Source organism: Rutidosis leptorrhynchoides, chromosome 6 (assembly GCF_046630445.1).
Source record: "Rutidosis leptorrhynchoides isolate AG116_Rl617_1_P2 chromosome 6, CSIRO_AGI_Rlap_v1, whole genome shotgun sequence".
NCBI lineage: Eukaryota > Viridiplantae > Streptophyta > Magnoliopsida > Asterales > Asteraceae > Rutidosis > Rutidosis leptorrhynchoides.
The window spans coordinates 79,413,978-79,441,140 of record NC_092338.1 but is presented as its reverse complement, the minus strand read 5'-3'; the positions used below and the strand labels follow the sequence as shown (position 1 = coordinate 79,441,140).

Genomic DNA, 27,163 nt, shown 5'->3' with positions numbered 1-27,163 from the left:
TTTTGAACATGTCTCATGCCAATGTTATGAACGTGTGTTCTGAAAATAGCAGTTGGAAGTGCTTTCGTGAAAAGATCAGCAGAGTTTTTGCTGGATTGAACATATCTCATTTCAATTTCACTGTCCTTAATGAGATTTTGAGTGTATGAGAAGAATCTAGGAGGTATGTGTTTGGTTCGGTCACTTTTGATATACCCTTCTTTCATCTGTGCTATACAAGCTGCATTATCTTCATAGATAATTGTTGGACTTTTATCGCGTTCTAGTCCACAAGAATCAGTAATGATTTGTGTCATTGATCTCAACCAAAAACATTCCCGAGTAGCTTCATGTAATGCAATCACTTCGGCATGATTTGATGATATAGCAACAAGTGTTTGTTTTTGAGAACGTCATGATATTGCAGTACCTCCATTTAGGAATACATATCCAGTTTGAGATTTAGCTTTATGTGGATTAGATAAATAACCTGCATCAGCATAACCAACCAAATCTTGTTTTGATTCGTTAGAATAAAATAATCCTAAATCAGTAGTTCCTCGAAGGTATCGAAATATGTGTTTGATCCCATTCCAGTGTCTTTTGGTAGGAGCAGAGCTGAACCTTGCCAACAAATTAACTGCAAAAGAAATGTCAGGTCTTGTACAATTTGTAAGATACATAAGAGCTCCAATTGCACTAAGATATGGTACTTCTGGTCCAAGAATATCTTCATGATCTTCACATGGACGAAATGGATCAGTTTCAACATTGAGTGATCTAACAACCATAGGAGTACTTAATGGTTTTGCCTTGTCCATATTGAAACGTTTCAAAATCTTTTCAGTATATGTTGTTTGATGTACAAGTAAACCATTAGGCATATGCTCAATTTGTAAACCAAGACAATACTTGGTTTTTCCGAGATCTTTCATTTCAAATTCTTTCTTTAGAAGTTGAATGGCTTCATGGATCTCTTTATTTGTACCTATGATGTTAAGATCATCAACATAAACAGCTATGATCACATATCCGGATGTTGTTTTCTTAATGAAAACACAAGGACAAGTAAGGTTATTTGTATACCCTTTGCTTATCAAGTAATCACTTAATCGGTTATACCACATACGTCCCGATTGTTTTAACCCATATAAAGATCTTTGTAATTTAATCGAATACATTTCTTTAGGTTTTGCATTTGATGCTTCTGGTACCTTAAATCCTTCAGGTATCTTCATATATATATATCACTATCAAGTGATCCATATAGATAAGCAGTCACAATATCCATGAGATGCATTTCTAAATTTTTAGAAACTGCCAGGCTGATTAAGTATCTAAAAGTAATTGCATCCATAACAGGGGAATAAGTTTCTTCATAATCAATTTCCGGTCTTTGAGAAAAACCTTGAGCTACAAGTCTAGCTTTATACCTTGTAACTTCATTTTTCTCATTTCTTTTTCGGACAAAAATCCATCTGTATCCTACAGGTTTCACATCTTTAGGAGTGAGAATGATGGATCCGAAAACTTTTCTTTTATTGAGTGATTCTAATTCAGCTCGTATTGCTTCTTTCCATTGAGCCCAATCATGTCTATTTTGACATTCAACCATAGATGTTGGTTCTGGATCATCATCATTATTCATGATGTCATATGCAACATTAAATGAAAATTTCTCATCAAGATTTTTCATTTCATTTCGGTTCCATAATATTTTTGAATGTGCATAATTGATTGCAATTTTTGTATTGACATCATCAATCTCCTCTGCAGTAGGAGTACTGATTTGTGGTTCTTCTTGAACACTTTCTTTTACCTTATTATCAGCTGATTTTCTTTTTCGAGGATTTTTATCTTTGGAACCAACTGGTCTCCCACGTTTCAGAAGTGGCATAGATTCTTGAGTGACTACATTATCAGTTTTCCGATTTGGAATCTCAACTCGAGCTGGAGTATTAACTGCTGGTATATATGATTTAGTCACCCTTTTTGTATCTATGAATGCATCAGGCAATTAATTTGCAAGTTCTTGTATATGCATTATCTTTTGAACTTCTGTCTCGCATTCTTTTGTGCGAGGATCAAGATACTTTAATTGAGGTTCACACCATGAAACATCATTTTCTTTATTTTTTATTTCTCCCCCTAATCTAGGAAACAATGTTTCATTAAAATGACAATCAGCAAAACGTGCTGTAAAAACATCACATGTCATAGGTTCAATATACCTTATGATTGAAGATGTTTCATATCCAACATATATTCCCAACCTCCTTTGAGGACCCATTTTTGTACGTTGTGGTGGCGCAATTGGAACATATACTGCACAACCAAATGTTCTAAGGTGGGAAATATTTGGCTCTTGACCAAAAGCAAGTTGTAGGGGGGAATATTTATGACTTGCACTTGGTCTGATGCGAATCAATGCAGCAGCATGTAAAATTGCATGACCCCATATAGATACAGGGAGTTTTGTTCTCATTATCAATGGTCTAGCGATTAACTGTAAACGTTTAATCAGTGACTCGGCTAAACCATTTTGTGTATGCACATGAGCAACAGAATGTTCAACAACAATTCCTATAGACATGCAATAGTCATTAAATGCTTGAGATGTAAACTCACCAGCATTATCAAGTCTCACCTTTTTAATGATGTAATCAGGAAAATGTGCTCTCAATTTAATAATTTCGGCAAGAAATTTTGCAAATGCCACATTACGGCTTGATAACAGACAAACATGAGACCATCTGCTAGATGCGTCTATTAGGACCATGAAATATCTAAATGGTCCACATGGTGGATGAATTGGTCTACAAATATCACCTTGAATTCTTTCAAGAAACATTGGTGATTCTTTCTCAACCTTAAGTGGTGAGGGTCTAGTTATCAATTTTCCAAGAGAGCAAGATATACATGGAACCATTGTATCATGAAGGATTTTTCTATCCTTCAGTGGATGTCCATGTGTACATTCAATAATTCTTTTCATCATTGTTGATCCTGGATGGCCAAATCTGTTATGCAATAAATTAAATACACCAGGATCAATATACTTTTCTTTAATCACCATATGTGCTTCTGGTACATTTATATGTATATAATGTAATCCAGAATTAAGTCTTGGCAGTTTTTCAATCACGTGATTCTTGTTAGTGATACTTAAATATTTCTCATTTTCTGCCGTTACTGACTGATAATCATACTCATTAAGGTATATGTCAGAAAAACTCAATAAATTTCTGCTTGACTTAGGAGAGAATAAGGCATTATTAATTAAAAATGTTGTACTGTTTGGTAATATGAATTTTGCCTTTCCTATCCCTTCTATCAAGTTAGCAGCACCTGATATTGTATGTATAGTTCCTTCCATTGGTTTCAAATCAATGAAATATTTTTCAGATTTAAGTATAGTGTGTGTAGTACCACTATCTGCTATACAGAGATCTCCACTACTTGATTGATGTTGTGTTCTAGCAGAATTCATATTAAACTTCATATATAAGAAACAAACAGTAAGTATATAAATGTTACACAAAATGTTTATTACACACAAATAGATAAAACTGAAACATTTGACATACATAGAATTGAAACATCAAACATAGAACTGGAACATTTGATAAAACATATAGAACTGAAACATTTGAGAAAACATGATGACAAAGGTTAAATCGTTTTATTTATAAAAGAAACATATCAATTTAATTCAAGAAATCTTCATATAAATCAGATGGTTGCTCAGTGACTGTTGGATCAATATTATCCACAAAATTTACTTCCTTTTCTTTACCTTTCAGCGAATCCTGATACATCTTAACAAGATGTTTAGATGTTCGGCAAGTATTAGCCCAGTGGCCCATTCTACCACATCTGTAACAAGATTCTTCAGAATTTTTAGAAGAATTTTCTTCAACATCTTGTTTAGTGGGCTTGTTTTGTGGTTGATATTTATATTTTCGTGGATTATTATTTCTTTGACCACCACGGCCACGACCACGGCCACGTCCACGCCCATTCCCATTACCATAAGGATGGTTTCTACCATAGTTATGGCTTTTGGCATGATGATGGCGATGGTTATTATAACCACGACCTTGCCCGCGTCCTTGTCCCTGTTTATAATTATTTGCAGTATTTGCTTCAGGGATTGCAAGTGTACCAGTAGGACGGGATTGCTGATTTTTCATTAATAGCTCATCATTTTGCTCTGCAACCAAGAGATATGAATTAAGTTCAGGATATGTGTTGAACTTTAGCATTCTCAAATTTCTTTGCACTGTGATGTTGGCAGCATTCATTGTGGATAAAGTTTTCTCCAACATGTCTGCATCACTTATTTCATGTCCACAAAATTTAAGTTGTGAGACTGTATTATACAGAGCTGAGCTGTATTCATTTACTTTCTTAAAGTCTTGGAACCTTAATGTTCTCCATTGATCCATAGCAGCTGGAAGTAAAATTTCTCTTTGATTATTGAATCTGCTTTTGAGACCTTCCCATAAAACATGGGGATCTTCTACAGTCACATAATTATTTTGTAAGCATTCATCAATATGTTGATGAATAAAGCAACATGCCGTTGCTTGTTCTTTTTCAGAACAAGTGTTGTTTTCATTTATGGTTTCAAGAATGCCCATTGATTTAAGATGCATTTTTACTTTTATAACCCATGGCATGTAGTTGTTTCCCGTTGATTCTAAAGGAGTAAATTTAAGCTTTTCCAGATTCGACATTTTCTATTATCAAAAATTAAAACAAACAACATGATAAATTAGAGTCAATTTATATTCATAAGTATATAAACATTAAACATAAATTTAATATAACATAAATGATAAGTAGGCGACAGTGTCGACCATATGTAAGCAATCATAAATAAATGTTATATAACATAAATGATAATTAGGTGACAGTGTCGACCATATAAATGTTAGATAATAGAAATATAAATGTTAGTAACATAAATGATAATTATGCGACAGTGTCGACCATATATTATTCAGGTGGTATAACTGACCATATATCATTTAGGTGACAGAGCCAACCATAATTAGTATTAAGATTATCGTGCTGATAACGTGTTATAATTCAGTAGGCTTATAACTACCTTTAGTGGTTTGATTCTTGATGTTATAATTCAGTAGGCTTATAACTACCTTTAGTGGTTTGATTCTTGATTAAGAATGCTAATAATGAAGTGTAAGAACAAAGATTATAATGGAGAGAAAGAAAGAAATACTTTGTAAGTGTGAGAAATGGTGCAAGTTTAATGCTTGCATTCATGGCTATTTATAGCAAAAATATCACAAGTTTAGGAAATACAATAATATTACTTTTGTGTATCAATAATTGACTATCCATTTATATATATATTTATATATTATAACGTCATTGTAAATAACAATAAATTAAAATAGAGAGTACCAATTGTTTAAAGTTGAATAAAATTCGATAAAAAGCCAAAATTCCAAACTTGAAGTATTGTGGTCTCCAAGTCGTCAGCTTCGAGAGAGCAAATTCAAACTAATCCTGAGATATATATCCAAAACAAGAGTTTAAGAAGTGGGTTTTATAATTAAGATTTTCGTACAGCCCAAGATACTTGCTAGTCGCCTTCTTTTTAGGGAAATTGATCAAAATACACTTTTTTAAGGCTTCAAACAAAATACACTTTTTTAAAAAAATTGTCTTTTTACACCATTCGGTAGACGGGATTCCGTCTACCACCTTTATCTGTCGTCTACTACCATTTTTACAAAGTAGTCGACGGTGAGATAAAGGTGGTAGACGAATTCCCGTCTACTGGCAGGGTTAGTAGACAGCGCGAACAAAGCAGTAGACAGACATTTACAAAGTAGTCGACCGTCTACTGTCTTGTTGTTGCTGTCTACTGCCTTGTTGTTGCTGTCTACTGCCTTGTTAGTGTCTACAAGGCAGTAGACAGCAACAACAAGGCAGTAGACAACAACAACAAGGCAGTACCACATTTATCTGTCGTCTACTACCATTTTTACAAAGTAGTCGACGGTGAGATAAAGGTGATAGACAGAATTTACAAAGTAGTCGACCGTCTACTGCCTTGTTGTTGCTGTCTACTGCCTTGTTGTTGCTGTCTACTGCCTTGTAGACACTAACAAGGCAGTAGACAGCAACAACAAGGCAGTAGACGGTCGACTACTTTGTAAATGTCTGTCTACTGCTTTGTTCTCGCTGTCTACTAACCCTGCCAGTAGACGGGAATTCTGTCTACCACCTTTATCTCACCGTCGACTAATTTGTAAAAATGGTAGTAGACGACAGATAAATGTGGTAGACGGAATCCCGTCTACCGAATGGTGTAAAAAGACAATTTTTTTAAAAAAAGTGTATTTTGTTTGAAGACTCTAAAAAAAAGTGTATTTTGAACAATTTTCCCAGCCGTCAGAATATATTGAAAATTTTGATCTTTCTTCTGGCCCAAGTTTCCAAAAAATTCAAAGTGTTGATACCAAAATCTTATCTAGGACCAGATAACGATTAGCCCATTTGCAAGTCAATGAAGCCTTTTTACCAGCAATTTGGTAACCCACGTGTTTAGATGGTAGTTGGCTAGCTGTTTGACCCATACCCGTCAAATTTCAGAAAGTCATCATCACGAAGTTTTAGCCCTTTCAGATACGAATGTTTGGCCTTATGAATCAACTCAATCCGAATCTAGACCAAAAAGATACGACAAAAACGATAACATGCCGCTAAATGTGGAATATCCATCAAAAGTTCATTCATTCTTTATCTCTAAGACAGTTTCACCTAAAATCAATTTCAAGCTACCGAAGAGGTGGCCTAGTGGTTGGATGCTTGCAATCTTCAAATGAGACCTACCAGAGCCGTCTCATTAATTATGAAGGCTTTGTTCGAGATATTAAATGTGTCTTTAGAAAAATTAAACTTTTCACTACACATAAAAATTTAATAACCATATCAAAGTGTTTTATTCTCAAATAGTTGTTATTATAATATACTTTAACTATTCTTTAAATAAAATGACACTTCTAACATTTTTGAAAGCAAAATTAGTTGAAACACTTTCTAGTCAATATTCCCCAATATACTATCATCAATAGTTATGAACTTCGATCTGTTACGACCCCTAATTAAATTGTTAAATGATCGTTGAAGGCGTGTAAATGAGTTAAAACTTAATACATCCTCAATTATTTTACATATCTTTTGTGTCCTCAAATATTTGATTTGGTCTCCAACTTTACATTTAATTGCGCAAAGCTGTTTTAAATTTATGTATTTTTCCTTTTCATCATTGAAACAATAATACATGGGTCATTACAAATTTTTAGGCTCTTTAAAAAATTTAGGCTCTGTGCGATTGCCTACACTCGCACACTATCTAGACGCCCTTGAGACCAAGGTTCACTTCTTACTAGTTACACTTTGAGATCATGCCTTAAAAAAATCAATTTCAAATAAAATAAGTATCGAAAGTTCAAGAAATTAACATAAGTAAATAGCAAAACGAAATTAATTTCGCTGTTAAAATGAATATAAAACATATAAAACATAGGCGATATCATTGAACATTTTCTATGAGAAATATAAGTCTTAAGTTGCATGAGGTTGATCCTAGCCAGTATGATGTTAATTATGATGGAACATAAGTTGTAAAATTCTGAAAATTCACAAGTTGCATTTGTATATGAATTGTTGACAAAATATAGTAATAGCAACTTGATAAGGTTTTTTTTTTTTTTTTTTTTTTTTTACTAGTTAAAGCTGCTGAATAAAAAGTACTATAAAAAGAGTGGCAATCCATGAACCTTGATAAGCTGTATATATCAAAGATACAGGAGCAATCTATTTGATTTACTTAGATTGTATTCTTTTAATTGGGTAAAAAATAGAAGTTCATTGGTTTTAAATTGGAACCTATGACTTCTAAGCCTTTTGTAATTTCTAGCTCCTTGCTAGTGTTCTAATAAAATCATCCCCGTTAAAAAAAAAAAAAAAAAGTGTACCAGGTTAGTATCAGCTCGTTCCTTATATATTAACTGTTGACTGGGTCGTTGCAGTTTGGAGGCTCTGCCCACTCACATGTAATGTCGTTATGAGGGTTCGTAGCACTGTTCATTGGGGTGAAATGGTAATTTGGCCAAAAAAAAGTTAACATCAAATTTTTTTTTTTTTTTCTCTTTTTTCCCTGTGTGTTTCTTCGGTCAAGCGGGGACCTTTCTTGCTCATTTAGACCAAGTCTATAATTTGACATAAGAAGGACATATAAACGAAGGACATATAAACGAAGGAAGACAAAGTCCCTTGAGTATCTTTATAATTAATATATAAACCAATTATTTAACTTTACTAAAATATGTCTTGCAACTTGACAGTATTCCCTATAGGAGCAATTTGCATTTGTATTGGTAAATTGTTTATTTCTATTGCCTTTCTTTATTGCATTACTTTTTTGCATTCTGTTGCTCTGTTTTGGCCATGAAATCAAATTATTACATACATTAACTTTTTTCCTAAATATTATTTAATATTTACATGAATCATAATCAGAAACTTAAGTAAAAAGGCAAAAGATACAGATACATATAATACTTGAACGCAGAAAAGCTATTGGTCTCCTCTGTCCTCACTGTGACAATCAGCTTCATAGAGCAATCTTTTTTAACATCTTCTCAATGTCATCGTTGAACAAATTCCCACTCCCAGCAATTATTATACCTTCTTTATGACCATTAGATAGCAACTCAGCGGTGACGTTAAGAATGCCATTCGCATCCATGGTAAAGCGAATATTCACCTTTTCTTGACCAGCCGGCGCAGGTGGAACACCGCTAAGCCTAAATTCATCGAGAAATATGTTGTCCTTTGTTTTGCTGCACTCACCCTGATAAACCTGGACAGTTATAGCTTTTTGATTGTCAAACATTGTTACATAACTATCTTCCTTCGTGGTAGGTATTGGTGTGTTTCTCGGGATTACTACACTCATATTTGATTCGCCAATCTCAATGCCAAGTGATAGAGGTGTCACATCTAAAAGTATGATATCTTTAACAGTTTTATTGCCATTGTCGGTTAAGTTTGCAGCCAAGACCGCTGCACCATAAGCCACCGCTTCATCTGCATCAACGCTTTGACAAAGTTGCTTCCAATCAAAAAACTCACGAAGCATATATTGTACCTTGGGGATGCCAGTCGACCCACCAACAATAACTATATCATCCACATCATTCTTTTGCACATCCCCATCTGTCAAACACATCTCGACTTTCTCAATGCACATGTTAAAATAACCAGCATTGAGCTCCTCGAATTTAGCACGAGTGAACTTTGTTGAAAAATCAATTCCATCGTACAGAGCATCAATGTCGATTGACGTTTGAGTTGTTGAAGACAGATCCCTTTTTGCTTGTTCACAAGCAATTTTTAACTTAGCCATTGCCTTTTCATTTGTACTGATATCTTTCTTTTGGGTTCTCTTGAATTCTCGTACGCGGTATCTGACCATCGCCTTGTCAAAATCCTCTCCACCTAAATGAGTGTCGCCACCCACTGCTTTAACACTAATGGTTCCATCTTTTGTAATATTCAAAAGCGACACATCGAATGTTCCCCCGCCTAAGTCAAAGATGAGGACAGTTTTCTTATTTGGTAGGTTTCTATCAGCACTTTTGTCCAGACCATAAGCAATTGCAGCTGCTGTAGGTTCATTAATTAAGCGCAAGACATTAAGGCCCGCCAGTTTACCAGCATCCTTTGTTGCTTGTCTTTGGTTGTCACTGAAATATGCAGGCACAGTGATAACTGCATCAGTAACAATTGTTCCATTTCCAAGGTATGCTTCTGCGGCCACTTTCAACTTTTTTTAGAATCATGGATGAAATTTCTTCTGGTGAAAATTCCTTGTTAATGCCCTTGTGTTCAAGAACTATCATCGACTTATCTGAAGACCCTTCTATCACCTTAAAAGGCCATGATTTTATGTCTTCTTGTGTTGTGATATCACTGAATCTGCTTCCGATTAAACGTTTAACGTCTGAAAAAATTAACAGAATAGATGTGTATGAGGTTTCTTAACTTATATACAACTGTAAATATGTATGTTTTCGATAAAATAACGACTTACCAAAAACCGTGTTAGTAGCATTCCTATTTGATTTTTTGCACCTTCACCAACTAAAAAGTTCTGTCTCGTTAGCAGCTACACAGGATGGGGTAATTCTTTTACCCTGTTCATTAGGAATGATCTCAACACGGTTGTGCTGATTAAACCAAGCAGCTACACACGAGTATGTGGTTCCCAGATCAATACCAACTGCGGTTGATTTTATTCTTCTTGACATCTTGAAATGCTTAGCTACTGAAAAAAGGAGAGAAACTAAACGAATAAAGATATTTTGTGGAAATGGAAAAGAAGAATCACGTGAATTTATTGTTGAAAAGAGAACACAGAACAATACAGAAAATTGGTGGAAATGGAAGAAAAGAATTATCTGAATCTATGTTGAAACAATTAGTGGGTGGCCAAGTTGTACTAGTTTTTTGAAGTTGCTGAATTTATAATAAGCCAAGTTACATTGGTTGAACCAAGTTGACAAATAATTAATTTATGATAACATTACAGAAGGAACTTTCACATTTTAAATTTAATTGTAGACTTGGTCTAACTCTTGTACATGAAACAGCCTTATAACATCTAGTTTCAAAATTAAAGTCGAATTAACCAATCACCATTCAGAGTGTATATTATTATCTAAAAGAGTAAACTAATCTCAGCCAAGTATCTGTAAGAAAACGTAGTGGATTGACATAACCAAAATACAAGTATTTTGGTATTGCTGCTTGGGACTGATCTACATTAGGGACAACAGTATCTCGTACAACGAGCTAATTGAGTCCACAAAGTGTAAACATTGTATGTACCCATTAAGAGGTGCCAAATTTATCGCTGCACTATTCATGTTTACTTTTGCATATTCTGAGAAATAAAAGTCACAAGTTGCAGGAGGTTGATTCAGTAATTCCCTGGCCAGTATGCATATCAATTATGATGGAACTAATGAAGATTTCCAGCCTACAATCTAGAAGCCCACCTTCTAGATATTCAAAGTAGGCAACCTTGACAACTCATATGGAAGTAGCAAAGTTGATGACGATGATGGCCGCCAACCTTCTCCGTTCACACCATTCCACCGCCATAGAATTTTTACTATAAATAGAGGTGCAAACCTCAGTTGTAAATCATCCTAAATCACTCAGAGAAGTGTAATCACAACCTAGTGAGTGTGTGTGAGTTTGAGAGTTTTTTTTTGTAAGAGTCTTGTAATACTCTTACAAAAAACGGCAACTTAAACGGAGTTATAACAAGCCCAGAAAACGCGGTCAAAGCTTGGTCAACTCACCGGAAACTCGCCGGAGAAGACGACCGGTGCCGGAATTTTCGCCGGAGAAGACGATCACTGTAGCAGTACTGTAGAGGTACTGTAGCAATTCTGAAATTTTACAATTTGGTCCCTGAAATTTTCAGAATTTCATTTTTGGTCCTTAAAGTTTATAAAAATTATAATTTTGCCCCGTAAGTGGAATTTAAGCCGCGAAGTGTCTATTCCACCATTTTCAACCGTTCCGGACGTAACGGTGATCTCTGTTTTCTACAATTCAACCCCGTTTGTGTTAAAAAATTATTTGTAAGGTGATAATGTCCACAGAAGAGTCAACATCATCTTCCGGAGCTATGATTATGCTCACAGCCACAAACTACACGCTGTGGAAACCTCGGATGGAAGATCTCCTCAGCTGTAAGGATTTGTTCGATCCTATTGAATTGAAGGGTATAAACCCTGATTCTGCCAAAGAGAAAGAGTGGAAGAAATCAAACCGAAAAACTATTGGTCAGATCCGTCAATGGATTGATCATAGTGTCTTCCACCATGTTGCACAAGAGATGAACGCATATGTCCTCTGGAAAAAGTTGGAGGACATGTATCAGGCCAAGACTGCTCGGAATAAAGCCCTGCTGATGAAGCGTTTAGTCAACATGAAGCTCAAAAGTGGAGCTTCAGTTGCCGAGCATACCAGTGAGTTCCAGAGCTTGGTCAACCAGTTATCTTCTGTAGAGATGCCGCTTGGCGATGAAGTTCAGGCGCTACTGCTACTTAGTTCCATTCCCGATAGTTGGGAAACGCTGGTAGTAACACTCAGCAACTCAGCCCCGAATGACAAACTTACCATGTCAATGGTCAAGGATGCCCTATTCAGTGAAGAGGCAAGGAGAAAGGACATGGGCACAGATCAGACCCATGCCTTTATCACAGAGAATCGCGGAGACAGCAAATGAGTAGCAAAAATAAATGTAGGGGCAGAAGCAAGAGCAGGGGCAGGTCAGCTGATGGTAGAAAACCAACATATAAATGCTATCATTGTGGATTAGAGGGACATATGAAGAAGAACTGCTATAGATTGAAAGAGGAACAAGGTTAAAGCAGTTCACAGCCGAAGAATAAGGGTGGAGAAACATTAGTGACTATCTCTGGTGATGTAGCTTATTGTTCAACTCATGATGAGACATGCCTTCACGTCTCACGAGAAGAAGCAGAATGGGTGGTAGATATTGCAGCTTCCTACCACATGACTCCATACAAGGAATACTTCACAACATATAAAGCTGGTGACTTTGAAGTTGTGAAGATGGGAAATTCCAGTTCCGCTGAGATTGTCGGAATTGGAGATGTCAGGATAAAGACAAGTTCCGGGAGCACAATCACTCTGAAGGATGTCCGCCATGTGCCAGATCTTCGGCTGAATTTACTTTCTGGGATAGCTCTCGACAAACAGGGTTATGATAGTCATTTCAGTAAAGGCACATGGAAATTGTCAAGAGGCGCTATGATAGTCGCTCGAGGACACATTTGTGGCACACTGTACAAGACTCATGTGAAGATCTGCACAGACAGTATTAATGTTGCAGAAAAGGAGGCTTCACAAAATTTATGGCACCATAGACTCACATGAGTGAGAAAGGGTTGTCTACCCTAATAAAGAAGGAGCTTATCAATGTAGACAAGGATGCTGCACTAGATCCTTGCAATCATTTTCTGTTTGGTAAGCAGCATAGAGTCTCGTTTAATTCCTCTTCAACGAAAAAATCAGAGTTACTCAGTCTGGTACACTCTGATGTTTGCGGTCCCTTGGTGGTTGAATCAATTGGCGGCAATCGATACTTTCTGACGTTTATCGATGATACTTCTCGAAAGGTGTGGGTATATTTCTTACGGACGAAGGACCAGGTGTTCGATTACTTCAAACAGTTCCATGTCATGGTAGAACGTGAGACAGGAAAGAAGTTAAAGTGTCTTCGATCCGACAAGGGCGGTGAATACTCTTCCAGGCAGTTCGATGCCTATTACAGATCATATGGCATCCGACATGAGAAGACGATCCTACGTACCCCTCAACATAATGGTATAGCAGAAAGAATAAACCGAACAATCATGGAACGTGTTCGGAGCATGCTCAGTATGGCTAAGCTGCCAAAGCCATTCTGGGGAGAAGCAGTCAGAGCCGCTTGTTATTTGATAAACTGATCTCCATCAGTACCACTGAATTTTGAAGTTCCGGAGAAACTTTGGTCTGGAAAGGATCCATCATACTCTCACTTAAGAGTATTTGGATGTTTGGCGTACGGACATGTATTCAAGGAGCTCAGGCAGAAGCTGGATGCAAGGACCACTCCATGCATATTCATAGGCTATGGAGATGAAGAATTTGGATACAGATTATGGGATCCAAAGGAGAAAAAGGTGATCAGAAGTAGGGACATGGTGTTCCATGAAATCCAAACAATAGAAGATATTGAAAAGCCCACAATATCTCAGAAAACAAATGTTGCTGCTCAGGTGCCAGAGGCAACAACGGAATCATTCATGAGAAATGAATTTTCAGTGCAAGAAGAAATGCCAGAAGTAGAAGATAATGAGGAAAATGACGGTGCTGAGCAGGGGGAGCCACAACCCCATCTGCCAGACGTTTCAGCACCATCACAAGGTCAAGATGATGGTGGATCTCCTCAGAATGTTCCAGAAGTTCGTAGATCTGAACGAGGTCAGATTCCATCGAGTAGATATCCAGAATCCGAGTACTTTCTACTTACTGAAGATGGAGAACCAGAGAATTTTCATGAAGCAGTAACTCATAAGGATAAAGAAAAATGGTTGCTCGCAATGCAGGATGAGATGGATTCTCTGCAGAAAAATCAAACTTATGAGATTGTAGAACTTCCACACGGGAAGAAGGCACTGAAAAATAAATGGGTGTTCAAGCTGAAAATGGATGGTAGTGGAAAAGTGGTGAAATACAAAGCATGACTTGTAGTCAAAGGATTCCAACAGAAGAAAGGGATTGATTTTGACGAGATATTTTCACCAGTAGTCAAGATGACTTCAATTAGAGTCATACTTGGATTGGTCGCAAGTATGAACTTGGAGCTTGAACGGATGGATGTAAAGACAACTTTTCTTCATGGAGATTTACATGAAGAAATTTACATGGAGCAGCCAGAAGGTTTTGAGGTTTCAGGAGATAACCTCGTATGCAAACTGAAGAAAAGTTTGTACGGTTTAAAGCGGGCACCTAAGCAGTGGTACAAGAAGTTTGACTCTTGCATGGTGAGTCAAGGGTACAAGAAAACTGCAGCAGATGAGTGTGTCTACATTCAGAAGTTTTCTGAAGGAGATTTCGTTGCTCTTCTACTATATGTAGACGATATTTTGATCATAGGGAAAGACGCAACGAAGATCAACCAGCTGAAGAAGGAACTCTCTAAGTCTTTTGACATGAAAGACTTAGGACAGGCTCAACAAATTTTGGGAATGCAGATAACCCGAGACAGGAAGAATAGAAGGTTATGGCTATCTCAGGAGAAGTATATTGAACGAGTGCTTGAACGGTTCAATATGAACAATGCCAAACCTGTTAGCATTTCATTAGCCAACCATTTCAAGTTAAGTAAGAGATCATGTCCCTCATCCATGGAAGAGATCGGGGAGATGTCTTCAGTACCATATTCTTCAGCAGTTGGAAGTTTGATGTATGCAATGATGTGTACAAGGCCCGATATTGCTCACGTAGTTGGAACAGTGAGTCATTTTCTCTTGAACCCCGGGAAAGAGCATTGGAATGCGGTAAAATGGATTCTCAGATATCTTAAGGGTACAATGAATCTATGTCTTTGCTACAGGGGAGCTGATCTAATCTTGGAAGGCTATACAGATGCGGATATGGCCGGAGATCCTGATAGTAGGAAATCTACTTCAGGATTCATTTACACTTTTGCAGGAGGATCTGTTTCATGGCAGTCAAGACTATAAAAGTGTGTTGCATTATCCACAACTGAAGCAGAGTATATTGCTGCCGCAGAAGCTGGAAAAGAAATTTTATGGTTAAAGCGTTATCTCCAAGAATTTAGAATCAAGCAAAAGGAGTACAAGGTATATTGTGACAGTCAGAGTGCTCTAGATTTGAGCAAGAACTCCATGTACCATTCCCGTACAAAACATATTGATATTCGCTATCATTGGATACGCGAGGTAATTGATCGACAACTATTGATGAAATGTCCCGTTCTTATTGATTAAAAACGTTCCATATTAATTGATTTCGTTGCGAGGTTTTGACCTCTATATGAGACGTTTTTCAAAGACTGCATTCATTTTTAAAACAAACCATAACCTTTATTTCATAAATAAAGGTTTAAAAAGCTTTACGTAGATTATCAAATAATGATAATCTAAAATATCCTGTTTACACACGACCATTACATAATGGTTTACAATACAAATATATTACATCGAAATCAGTTTCTTGAATGCAGTTTTTACACAATATCATACAAACATGGACTCCAAATCTTGTCCTTATTTTAGTATGCAACAGCGGAAGCTCTTAGTATTCACCCGAGAATAAACATGCTTTAAACGTTAACAAAAATGTTGGTGAGTTATAGGTTTAACCTATATATATCAAATCGTAACAATAGACCACAAGATTTCATATTTCAATACACATCCCATACATAGAGATAAAAATCATTCATATGGTGAACACCTGGTAACCGACATTAACAAGATGCATATATATAAGAATATCCCCATCATTCCGGGACACCCTTCGAATATGATATAAATTTCGAAGTACTAAAGCATCCGGTACTTTGGATGGGGTTTGTTAGGCCCAATAGATCTATCTTTAGGATTCGCGTCAATTAGGGGGTCTGTTCCCTAATTCTTAGATTACCAGACTTAATAAAAAGGGGCATATTCGATTTCGATAATTCAACCATAGAATGTAGTTTCACGTACTTGTGTCTATTTTGTAAATCATTTATAAAACCTGCATGTATTCTCATCCCAAAAATATTAGATTTTAAAAGTGGGACTATAACTCACTTTCACAGATTTTTACTTCGTCGGAAAGTAAGACTTGGCCACTGGTTGATTCACGAACCTATAACAATATATACATATTTATCAAAGTATGTTTAAAATATATTTACAACACTTTTAATATATTTTGATGTTTTAAGTTTATTAAGTCAGCTGTCCTCGTTAGTAACCTACAACTAGTTGTCCACAGTTAGATGTACAGAAATAAATCGATAAATATTATCTTGAATCAATCCACGACCCAGTATATACGTATCTCAGTATTGATCACAACTCAAACTATATATATTTTGGAATCAACCTCAACCCTGTATAGCTAACTCCAACATTCACATATAGAGTGTCTATGGTTGTTCCGAAATATATATAGATGTGTCGACATGATAGGTCGAAACATTGTATACGTGTCTATGGTATCTCAAGATTACATAATATACAATATAAGTTGATTAAGTTATGGTTGGAATAGATTTGTTACCAATTTTCACGTAGCTAAAATGAGATAAATTATCCAATCTTGTTTTACCCATAACTTCTTCATTTTAAATCCGTTTTGAGTGAATCAAATTGCTATGGTTTCATATTGAACTCTATTTTATGAATCTAAATAGAAAAGTATAGGTTTATAGTCGGAAAAATAAGTTACAAGTCATTTTTGTAAAGGTAGTCATTTCAGTCGAAAGAACGACGTCTAGATGACCATTTTAGAAAACATACTTCCACTTTGAGTTTAACCATAATTTTTGGATATAGTTTCATGTTCATAATAAAAATCATTTTCTAAGAATAATAACTTTTAAATCAAAGTTTATCATAGTTTTTAATTAACTAACCCAAAACAGCCCGAGGTGTTACTACGACGGCGTAAATTCGGTTTTACGGTGTTTTTCGTGTTTCCAGGTTTTAAATCATTAAGTTAGCATATCATATAGATATAGAACATGTGTGTAGTTAATTTTAAAAGTCAAGTTAGAAGGATTAACTTTTGTTTGCGAACAAGTTTAGAATTAACTAAACTATGTTCTAGTGATTACGAGTTTAAACCTTCGAATAAGATAGTTTTATATATATGAATCGAATGATGTTATGAACATCATTACTACCTCAAGTTTAGTAGGTAAACCTACTGGAAGTGACAAGAAATGATCTAGCTTCAAAGGATCTTGGATGGCTTGAAAGTTCTTGAAGTAGGATCATGACACAAAAACAAGTTCAAGTAAGATTTTTACTCGAATTAAGATAGTTTATAGTTATAGAAATTGAATCAAAGTTTGAATATGAATATTACCTTGAATAAGAAAGATAACCTACTATATATAACAAAGGTTTCTTGATCTTAGATGATTACTTGGAATGGATTAGAAAGCTTGGAAGTAAATTAGTAAACTTGAAGGGATTTTTGAAGTGTTCTTGAAGTGTTCTTCCTATGATGATTATAGCTTGATTCTTGAAGTGATTTTTGATGAAGATGATGATTAACTATTGGAAAAATACGTTCATAATAGTGTGTGTGTGTTGAGAGAGAATTAGAAAGAGAATTGGAAGTGAAATGGAGTGAATGATGAGTGGTAATTGGTGAGTGGTGAGTGGGGTTAAAAGGAGTTCTAGTTAGTTGACTAGCTCATGGTAGAAGTTAAAATTGATTAGTCATACATGACATAATCAAGAGTGGAATCCCATGCTAGTTCCTATTGGTATATACTCATAGTAAGTACGTTTTGAAGCTGTGTATAATACGGGTAAGAATACGACTAGAATTCTTGATGAAAGAAAAGAATGGAAAAGTAACTGTAACCATTTTCGTTAAGTATGAGTGTTTTGATATATATCTTGAAGTCTTCCAAAAGTATTTTAATACATCTAAATACACTACTTGTATATACATTTTAACTGAGTCGTTAAGTCATCGTTAATCGTTACATGTAAGTGTTGTTTTGAAACCTTTAAGTTAACGATCTCAATTAATGTTGTTAACCCATTGTTTATTATATCTAATGAGATGTTAAATTATTATATTATCATGATATTATGATATATTAATATATCTTAATATGATATATATACATTTAAATGTCGTTACAACGATAATCGTTACATATATGTCTCGTTTCGAAATCCTTAAGTTAGTAGTCTTGTTTATATGTATATAACTCATTGTTAATATACTTATGGAGATACTTACTTATCATAATCTCATGTTAACCATATGTATATCCATATATATATCGTCATGTCGTTTTTACAAGTTTTAACGTTCGTGAATCGCCGGTCAACTTGGGTGGTCAATTGTCTATATGAAACATATTTCAATTAATCAAGTCTTAACAAGTTGGATTGCTTAACATGTTGGAAACATTTAATCATGTAAATATCAATCTCAATTAATATATATAAACATGGAAAAGTTCGGGTCACTACAGTACCTACCCGTTAAATAAATTTTGTCCCGAAATTTTAAGCTGTTGAAGGTGTTGACGAATCTTCTGGAAATAGAAGCGGGTATTTCTTCTTCATCTGATCTTCACGCTCCCAGGTGAACTCGGGTCCTCTACGAGCATTCCATCGAACCTTAACAATTGGTATCTTGTTTTGCTTAAGTCTTTTAACCTCACGATCCATTATTTCGACGGGTTCTTCAATGAATTGGAGTTTTTCGTTGATTTGGATTTCATCTAACGGAATAGTGAGATCTTCTTTAGCAAAACATTTCTTCAAATTCGAGACGTGGAAAGTGTTATGTACAGCCGCGAGCTGTTGAGGTAACTCAAGTCGGTAAGCTACTGGTCCGACACGATCAATAATCTTGAATGGTCCAATATACCTTGGATTTAATTTCCCTCGTTTACCAAATCGAACAACGCCTTTCCAAGGTGCAACTTTAAGCATGACCATCTCTCCAATTTCAAATTCTATATCTTTTCTTTTAATGTCAGCGTAGCTCTTTTGTCGACTTTGGGCGGTTTTCAACCGTTGTTGAATTTGGATGATCTTCTCGGTAGTTTCTTGTATAATCTCCGGACCCGTAATCTGTCTATCCCCCACTTCACTCCAACAAATCGGAGACCTGCACTTTCTACCATAAAGTGCTTCAAACGGCGCCATCTCAATGCTTGAATGGTAGCTGTTGTTGTAGGAAAATTCTACTAATGGTAGATGTCGATCCCAACTGTTTCTGAAATCAATAACACATGCTCGTAGCATGTCTTCAAGCGTTTGTATCGTCCTTTCACTCTGCCCATCAGTTTGTGGATGATAGGCAGTACCCATGTCTAGACGAGTTCCTAATGATTGCTGTAATGTCTGCCAGAATCTTGAAATAAATCTGCCATCCCTATCAGAGATAATAGAGATTGGTATTCCATGTCTGGAGACGACTTCCTTCAAATACAGTCGTGCTAACTTCTCCATCTTGTCATCTTCTCTTATTGACAGGAAATGTGCTGATTTGGTGAGACGATCAACTATTATCCAAATAGTATCAAAACCACTTGCAGTCCTTGGCAATTTAGTGATGAAATCCATGGTAATGTTTTCCCATTTCCATTCCGGGATTTCGGGTTGTTGAAGTAGACCTGATGGTTTCTGATGCTCAGCTTTGACCTTAGAACACGTCAAACATTCTCCTACGTATTTAGCAACATCGGATTTCATACCCGGCCACCAAAAATATTTCCTGAGATCCTTGTACATCTTCCCCGTTCTAGGATGTATTGAGTATCTGGTTTTATGAGCTTCTCTAAGTACCATTTCTCTCATATCTCCAAATTTTGGTACCCAAATCCTTTCAGCCCTATACCGGGTTCCGTCTTCTCGAATATTAAGATGTTTCTCCGATCCTTTGGGTATTTCATCCTTTAAATTTCCCTCTTTTAAAACTCCTTGTTGCGCCTCCTTTATTTGAGTAGTAAGGTTATTATGAATCATTATATTCATAGATTTTACTCGAATGGGTTCTCTGTCCTTCCTGCTCAAGGCATCGGCTACCACATTTGCCTTCCCCGGGTGGTAACGAATCTCAAAGTCGTAATCATTCAATAATTCAATCCACCTACGCTGCCTCATATTCAGTTGTTTCTGATTAAATATGTGTTGAAGACTTTTGTGGTCGGTATATATAATACTTTTGACCCCATATAAGTAGTGCCTCCAAGTCTTTAATGCAAAAACAACCGCGCCTAATTCCAAATCATGCGTCATATAATTTTGTTTGTGAATCTTCAATTGTCTAGACGCATAAGCAATCACCTTCGTTTGTTGCATTAATACACAACCGAGACCTTGCTTTGATGCATCACAATAAATCACAAAATCATCATTCCCTTCAGGCAATGACAATATAGGTGCCGTAGTTAGCTTTTTCTTCAATAACTGAAACGCTTTCTCTTGTTCATCATTCCATTCAAATTTCTTCCCTTTATGCGTTAATGTAGTCAAGGGTTTTGCTATTCTGGAAAAGTCTTGGATGAACCTTCTGTAGTAACCAGCTAGTCCTAAAAACTGGCGTATGTGTTTCGGAGTTTTCGGGGTTTCCCACTTTTCAACAGTTTCTATCTTTGCCGGATCCACCTTAATACCTTCTTTGTTCACTATGTGACCGAGGAATTGAACTTCTTCCAACTAAAATGCACAGTTTGAAAACTTAGCGTACAATTCTTCCTTCCTCAATACTTCTAACACCTTTCTCAAATGTTCACCGTGTTCTTGGTCATTCTTTGAGTAAATAAGTATGTCATCAATGAAAACAATGACAAACTTGTCAAGGTATGGTCCACACACTCGGTTCATAAGGTCCATGAACACAGCTGGTGCATTAGTTAAACCAAATGGCATGACCATAAACTCGTAATGACCGTAACGTGTTCTGAAAGCAGTCTTTGGAATATCATCTTCTTTCACCCGCATTTGATGATACCCGGAACGTAAGTCAATCTTTGAATAAACAGACGAGCCTTGTAGTTGATCAAATAAGTCGTCGATTCTCGGTAGTGGGTAGCGGTTCTTGATGATAAGTTTGTTCAACTCTCGGTAGTCGATACACAACCTGAATATACCATCTTTCTTCTTGACAAACAAAACAGGAGCTCCCCACGGTGATGTGCTTGGTCGAATGAAACCACGCTCTAAAAGTTCTTGTAATTGGCTTTGTAGTTCTTTCATCTCGCTGGGTACGAGTCTGTAAGGAGCACGAGCTATTGGTGCAGCTCCTGGTACAAGATCTATTTGAAATTCAACGGATCGCTGTGGGGGTAATCCCGGTAATTCTTTCGGAAATACATCGGGAAATTCTTTTGCAATGGGAACATCATTGATGCTCTTTTCTTCAGTTTGTACTTTCTCGACGTGTGCTAGAACAGCATAGCAACCTTTTCTTATTAGTTTTTGTGCCTTCAAATTACTAATAATATGTAGCTTCGTGTTGCCCTTTTCTCCGTACACCATTAAGGGTTTTCCTTTTTCTCGTATAATGCGAATTGCATTTTTGTAACAAACGACCTCTGCTTTCACTTCTTTCAACCAGTCCATACCGATTATCACATCAAAACTCCCTAACTCTACTGGTATCAAATCAATCTTAAATGTTTCGCTAACCAGTTTAATTTCTCGATTCCGACATATATTATCTGCTGAAATTAATTTACCATTTGCTAATTCGAGTAAAAATTTACTATCCAAAGGCATCAATGGACAACTTAATTTAGCACAAAAATCTCTACTCATATAGCTTCTATCCGCACCCGAATCAAATAAAACGTAAGCAGATTTATTGTCAATAAGAAACGTACCCGTAACAAGCTCCGGGTCTTCCTGTGCCTCTGCCGCATTAATATTGAAAACTCTTCCGCGGCCTTGTCCATTCGTGTTCTCCTGGTTCGGGCAATTTCTAATAATGTGGCCCGGTTTTCCACATTTATAACAAACTATATTAGCATAACTTGCTCCGACACTACTTGCTCCGCCATTACTCGTTCCGACACCATTTGTTCCTTTCGTTCTATTAACCCCTGGTCCGTAGACCTCACACTTCGCCGCGCTATGACCATTTTTTTTACACTTGTTGCAAAATTTGGTGCAGAACCCCGAGTGATACTTTTCACACCTTTAGCATAGCTGCTTCTGATTGTTGTTGTTGTTGCGGTTATTATTGTTGTTGGGATGATTGTTGTAGTTGCTTTTGTTGTTGTTGTTGTTGTTATTGTTGGGCTGTTTATTGTAGTTGCGATTGATGTTGCGATTGTTGGGATAATTGTTGCGATTATTGTTGTAATTGCTGTTGTTGTTGTATTGGTGATTCTTATCACCGTTTTCCTCCCACTTTCTTTTGACTTGCTTCACATTGGCCTCTTCAGCAGTCTGTTCTTTAATTCTTTCTTCAATCTGGTTCACTAGTTTGTGAGCCATTCTACATGCCTGTTGTATGGAGGCGGGCTCGTGTGAACTTATATCTTCTTGGATTCTTTCCGGTAATCCTTTCACAAACGCGTCGATCTTCTCTTCCTCATCTTCGAATGCTCCCGGACACAATAGGCACAATTCTGTGAATCGTCTTTCGTACGTGGTAATATCAAATCCTTGGGTTCGTAACCCTCTAAGTTCTGTCTTGAGCTTATTGACCTCGGTTCTGGGACGGTACTTCTCGTTCATCAAGTGCTTGAATGCTGACCACGGTAGTGCGTACGCATCATCTTGTCCCACTTGCTCTAGATAGGTATTCCACCATGTTAACGCAGAACCTGTGAAGGTATGCGTAGCGTACTTCACTTTGTCCTCTTCAGTACACTTACTTATGGCAAACACCGATTCGACCTTCTCGGTCCACCGTTTCAATTCGATCGGTCCTTCGGTTCCATCAAATTCCAAAGGTTTGCAGGCAGTGAATTCTTTGTAGGTGCATCCTACACGATTTCCTGTACTGCCAGATCCAAGGTTATTGTTGGTATGTAGCGCAGCCTGTACTGCGGCTATGTTTGAAGCTAGAAAAGTACGGAATTCCTCTTTATTCATATTCACGGTGTGTCGAGTAGTCGGTGCCATTTCCTTCAAAATAGTCAAATGGAACAAGTTAATCATACAGAATATTAAGAGTAGTTAATAGTATTTCGTAGCATAATATGAACTCATTTATAAAAGCTTTTTCTTCATATTAGCGTTTTATAAGTTTAAATTCGGGTAGTACCTACCCGTTAAGTTCATACTTAGTAGCTAATATACAATTCAACTACTACAATTCTATATGAAAAACTGATTGTAATAATATTTCGCGTTCAAACTTTTATACAATATTTTACAAACTTACAATACCGCTTATTTTACATAAAGCATGAAATATAGCACACAATAACTTTGATACAAGATAGTTGTGAAGATAATTCTAGCTAGTACACAAGTCGTTCAACAAAGGCAATAAAGACACGTAATTCATACGTCCAGAAACAAGTCATGCATTCTGGTTTTACTAGGACTACTTCCCATCCTTGGTCTTGTGGGACATAACCGTTATGGCTGTTGATAAGACAGCGTGTTGTAACATCGTCAAAGGGACGAGGGTTACGTAATGACCAACAGTCTCGTAATAACCTAAAAACCTCATTTCTTACCCCAATTACCGACTCCGTCACTTGTGGGAACGTTTTGTTTAATAGTTGTAGCCCGATGTTCTTGTTCTCACTTTGGTGAGAAGCGAACATTACTAACCCGTAAGCATAACATGCTTCTTTATGTTGCATGTTAGCCGCTTTTTCTAAATCACGAAGTCCTATATTAGGATATACTGAGTCAAAATAATTTCTGAACCCGTTGCGTAAAATAGCATTTGGGTTCCCCGCAATATATGCGTCAAAGTAAACACATCGTAACTTATGGATTTCCCAATGTGATATCCCCCATCTTTCGAACGAAAGCCTTTTATAAACCAAGGCATTCTTGGAACGTTCTTCAAATGTCTTACAAACTGATCTCGCCTTAAATAGTTGTGCCGAGGAATTCTGACCGACTCTAGACAAGATTTCATCAATCATGTCTCCGGGTAGGTCTCTTAAAATATTGGGTTGTCTATCCATTTTGTGTTTTTATACTGTAAAATAGACAAGAGTTAGATTCATAAAAAAAATACTTATTAATACAAGCAATTTTTACATATATCATAAAGCATAAGCACACTATATTACATATATTACACCACACGAATACAACTATCTTATTCCGACTCGCTCGTTTCTTCTTGTTCGGTTTTGGTTCATTTTGCCAAGTTTCTAGGGATATATGATGTTCCCCTAATACGAGCCGTCGTTTTCCACATTGATTTAGAAAAACCTGGTGGTTTAGAGGTTCCCGGGTCATTGTTACAACTTAAGGACTTCGAGGGTTGACGATACATATAAAGTTCATCGGGGTTGGAATCAGATTTCTCTATTTTTATGCCCTTTCCCTTATTATTTTCTTTTGCCTTTTTAAATTCAGTTGGGGTAATTTCTATAACATCATCGGAATTCTCGTCGGAATCCGATTCATCGGAGAATTGGTAATCCTCCCAATATTTTGCTTCCTTGGCGGAAACACCATTGACCATAATTAACCTTGGTCGGTTGGTTGAGGATTCTCTTTTACTTAACCGTTTTATTATTTCCCCCACCGGTTCTATTTCTTCTTCCGGTTCCGATTCTTCTTCCGGTTCCGATTCTTCTTCCGGTTCCGACTCTTCTTCCGGTTCCTCTTCGGGAACTTGTGAATCAGTCCACGAATCATTCCAATTTACATTTGACTCTTCATTATTATTAGGTGAGTCAATGGGACTTGTTCTAGAGATAGACATCTATCACATAATATCAAACACGTTAAGAGATTAATATATCACATAATATTCATATGTTAAAAATATATAGTTTCCAACAAAAATGTTAAGCAATCATTTTTAAAGAAAACACGGTCGAAGTCCAGACTCACTAATGCATCCTAACAAACTCGATAAGACACATTAATGCAAATTTTCTGGTTCTCTAAGACCAACGCTCTGATACCAACTGAAATGTCCCGTTCTTATTGATTAAAAACGTTCCATATTAATTGATTTCGTTGCGAGGTTTTGACCTCTATATGAGACGTTTTTCAAAGACTGCATTCATTTTTAAAACAAACCATAACCTTTATTTCATAAATAAAGGTTTAAAAAGCTTTACGTAGATTATCAAATAACGATAATCTAAAATATCCTGTTTACACACGACCATTACATAATGGTTTACAATACAAATATGTTACATCGAAATCAGTTTCTTGAATGTAGTTTTTACACAATATCATACAAACATGGACTCCAAATCTTGTCCTTATTTTAGTATGCAACAGCGGAAGCTCTTAGTATTCACCTGAGAATAAACATGCTTTAAACGTCAACAAAAATGTTGGTGAGTTATAGGTTTAACCTATATATATCAAATCGTAACAATAGACCACAAGATTTCATATTTCAATACACATCCCATACATAGAGATAAAAATCATTCATATGGTGAACACCTGGTAACCGACATTAACAAGATGCATATATATAAGAATATCCCCATCATTTCGGGACACCCTTCGGATATGATATAAATTTCGAAGTACTAAAGCATCCGGTACTTTGGATGGGGTTTGTTAGGCCCAATAGATCTATCTTTAGGATTCGCGTCAATTAGGGTGTCTGTTCCCTAATTCTTAGATTACCAGACTTAATAAAAAGGGGCATATTCGATTTCGTTAATTCAACCATAGAATGTAGTTTCACGTACTTGTGTCTATTTTGTAAATCATTTATAAAACCTACATGTATTCTCATCCCAAAAATATTAGATTTTAAAAGTGGGACTATAACTCACTTTCACAGATTTTTACTTCGTCGGAAAGTAAGACTTGGCCACTGGTTGATTCACGAACCTATAACAATATATACATATATATCAAAGTATGTTTAAAATATATTTACAACACTTTTAATATATTTTGATGTTTTAAGTTTATTAAGTCAGCTGTCCTCGTTAGTAACCTACAACTAGTTGTCCACAGTTAGATGTACAGAAATAAATCGATAAATATTATCTTGAATCAATTCACGACCCAGTGTATACGTATCTCAGTATTGATCACAACTCAAACTATATATATTTTGGAATCAACCTCAACCCTGTATAGCTAACTCCAACATTCACATATAGAGTGTCTATGGTTGTTCCGAAATATATATAGATGTGTCGACATGATAGGTCGAAACATTGTATACGTGTCTATGGTATCTCAAGATTACATAATATACAATACAAGTTAATTAAGTTATGGTTGGAATAGATTTGTTACCAATTTTCACGTAGCTAAAATGAGAAAAATTATCCAATCTTGTTTTACCCATAACTTCTTCATTTTAAATCCGTTTTGAGTGAATCAAATTGCTATGGTTTCATATTGAACTCTATTTTATGAATATAAACAGAAAAGTATAGGTTTATAGTCGGAAAAATAAGTTACAAGTAGTTTTTGTAAAGGTAGTCATTTCAGTCGAAAGAACGACGTCTAGATGACCATTTTAGAAAACATACTTCCACTTTGAGTTTAACCATAATTTTTGGATATAGTTTCATGTTCATAATAAAAATCATTTTCTCAGAATAACAACTTTTAAATCAAAGTTTATCATAGTTTTTAATTAACTAACCCAAAACAGCCCGCGGTGTTACTACGACGGCGTAAATCCGGTTTTACGGTGT

General features: G+C 36.1%; 1 pseudogene; it reads right to left on the bottom strand.

The window, feature by feature from the left end:
* Positions 1-8,467: 8,467 nt before the first annotated feature.
* On the bottom strand, positions 8,468-10,429 carry LOC139851934 (heat shock cognate 70 kDa protein-like; annotated as a pseudogene).
* Positions 10,430-27,163: the final 16,734 nt, after the last annotated feature.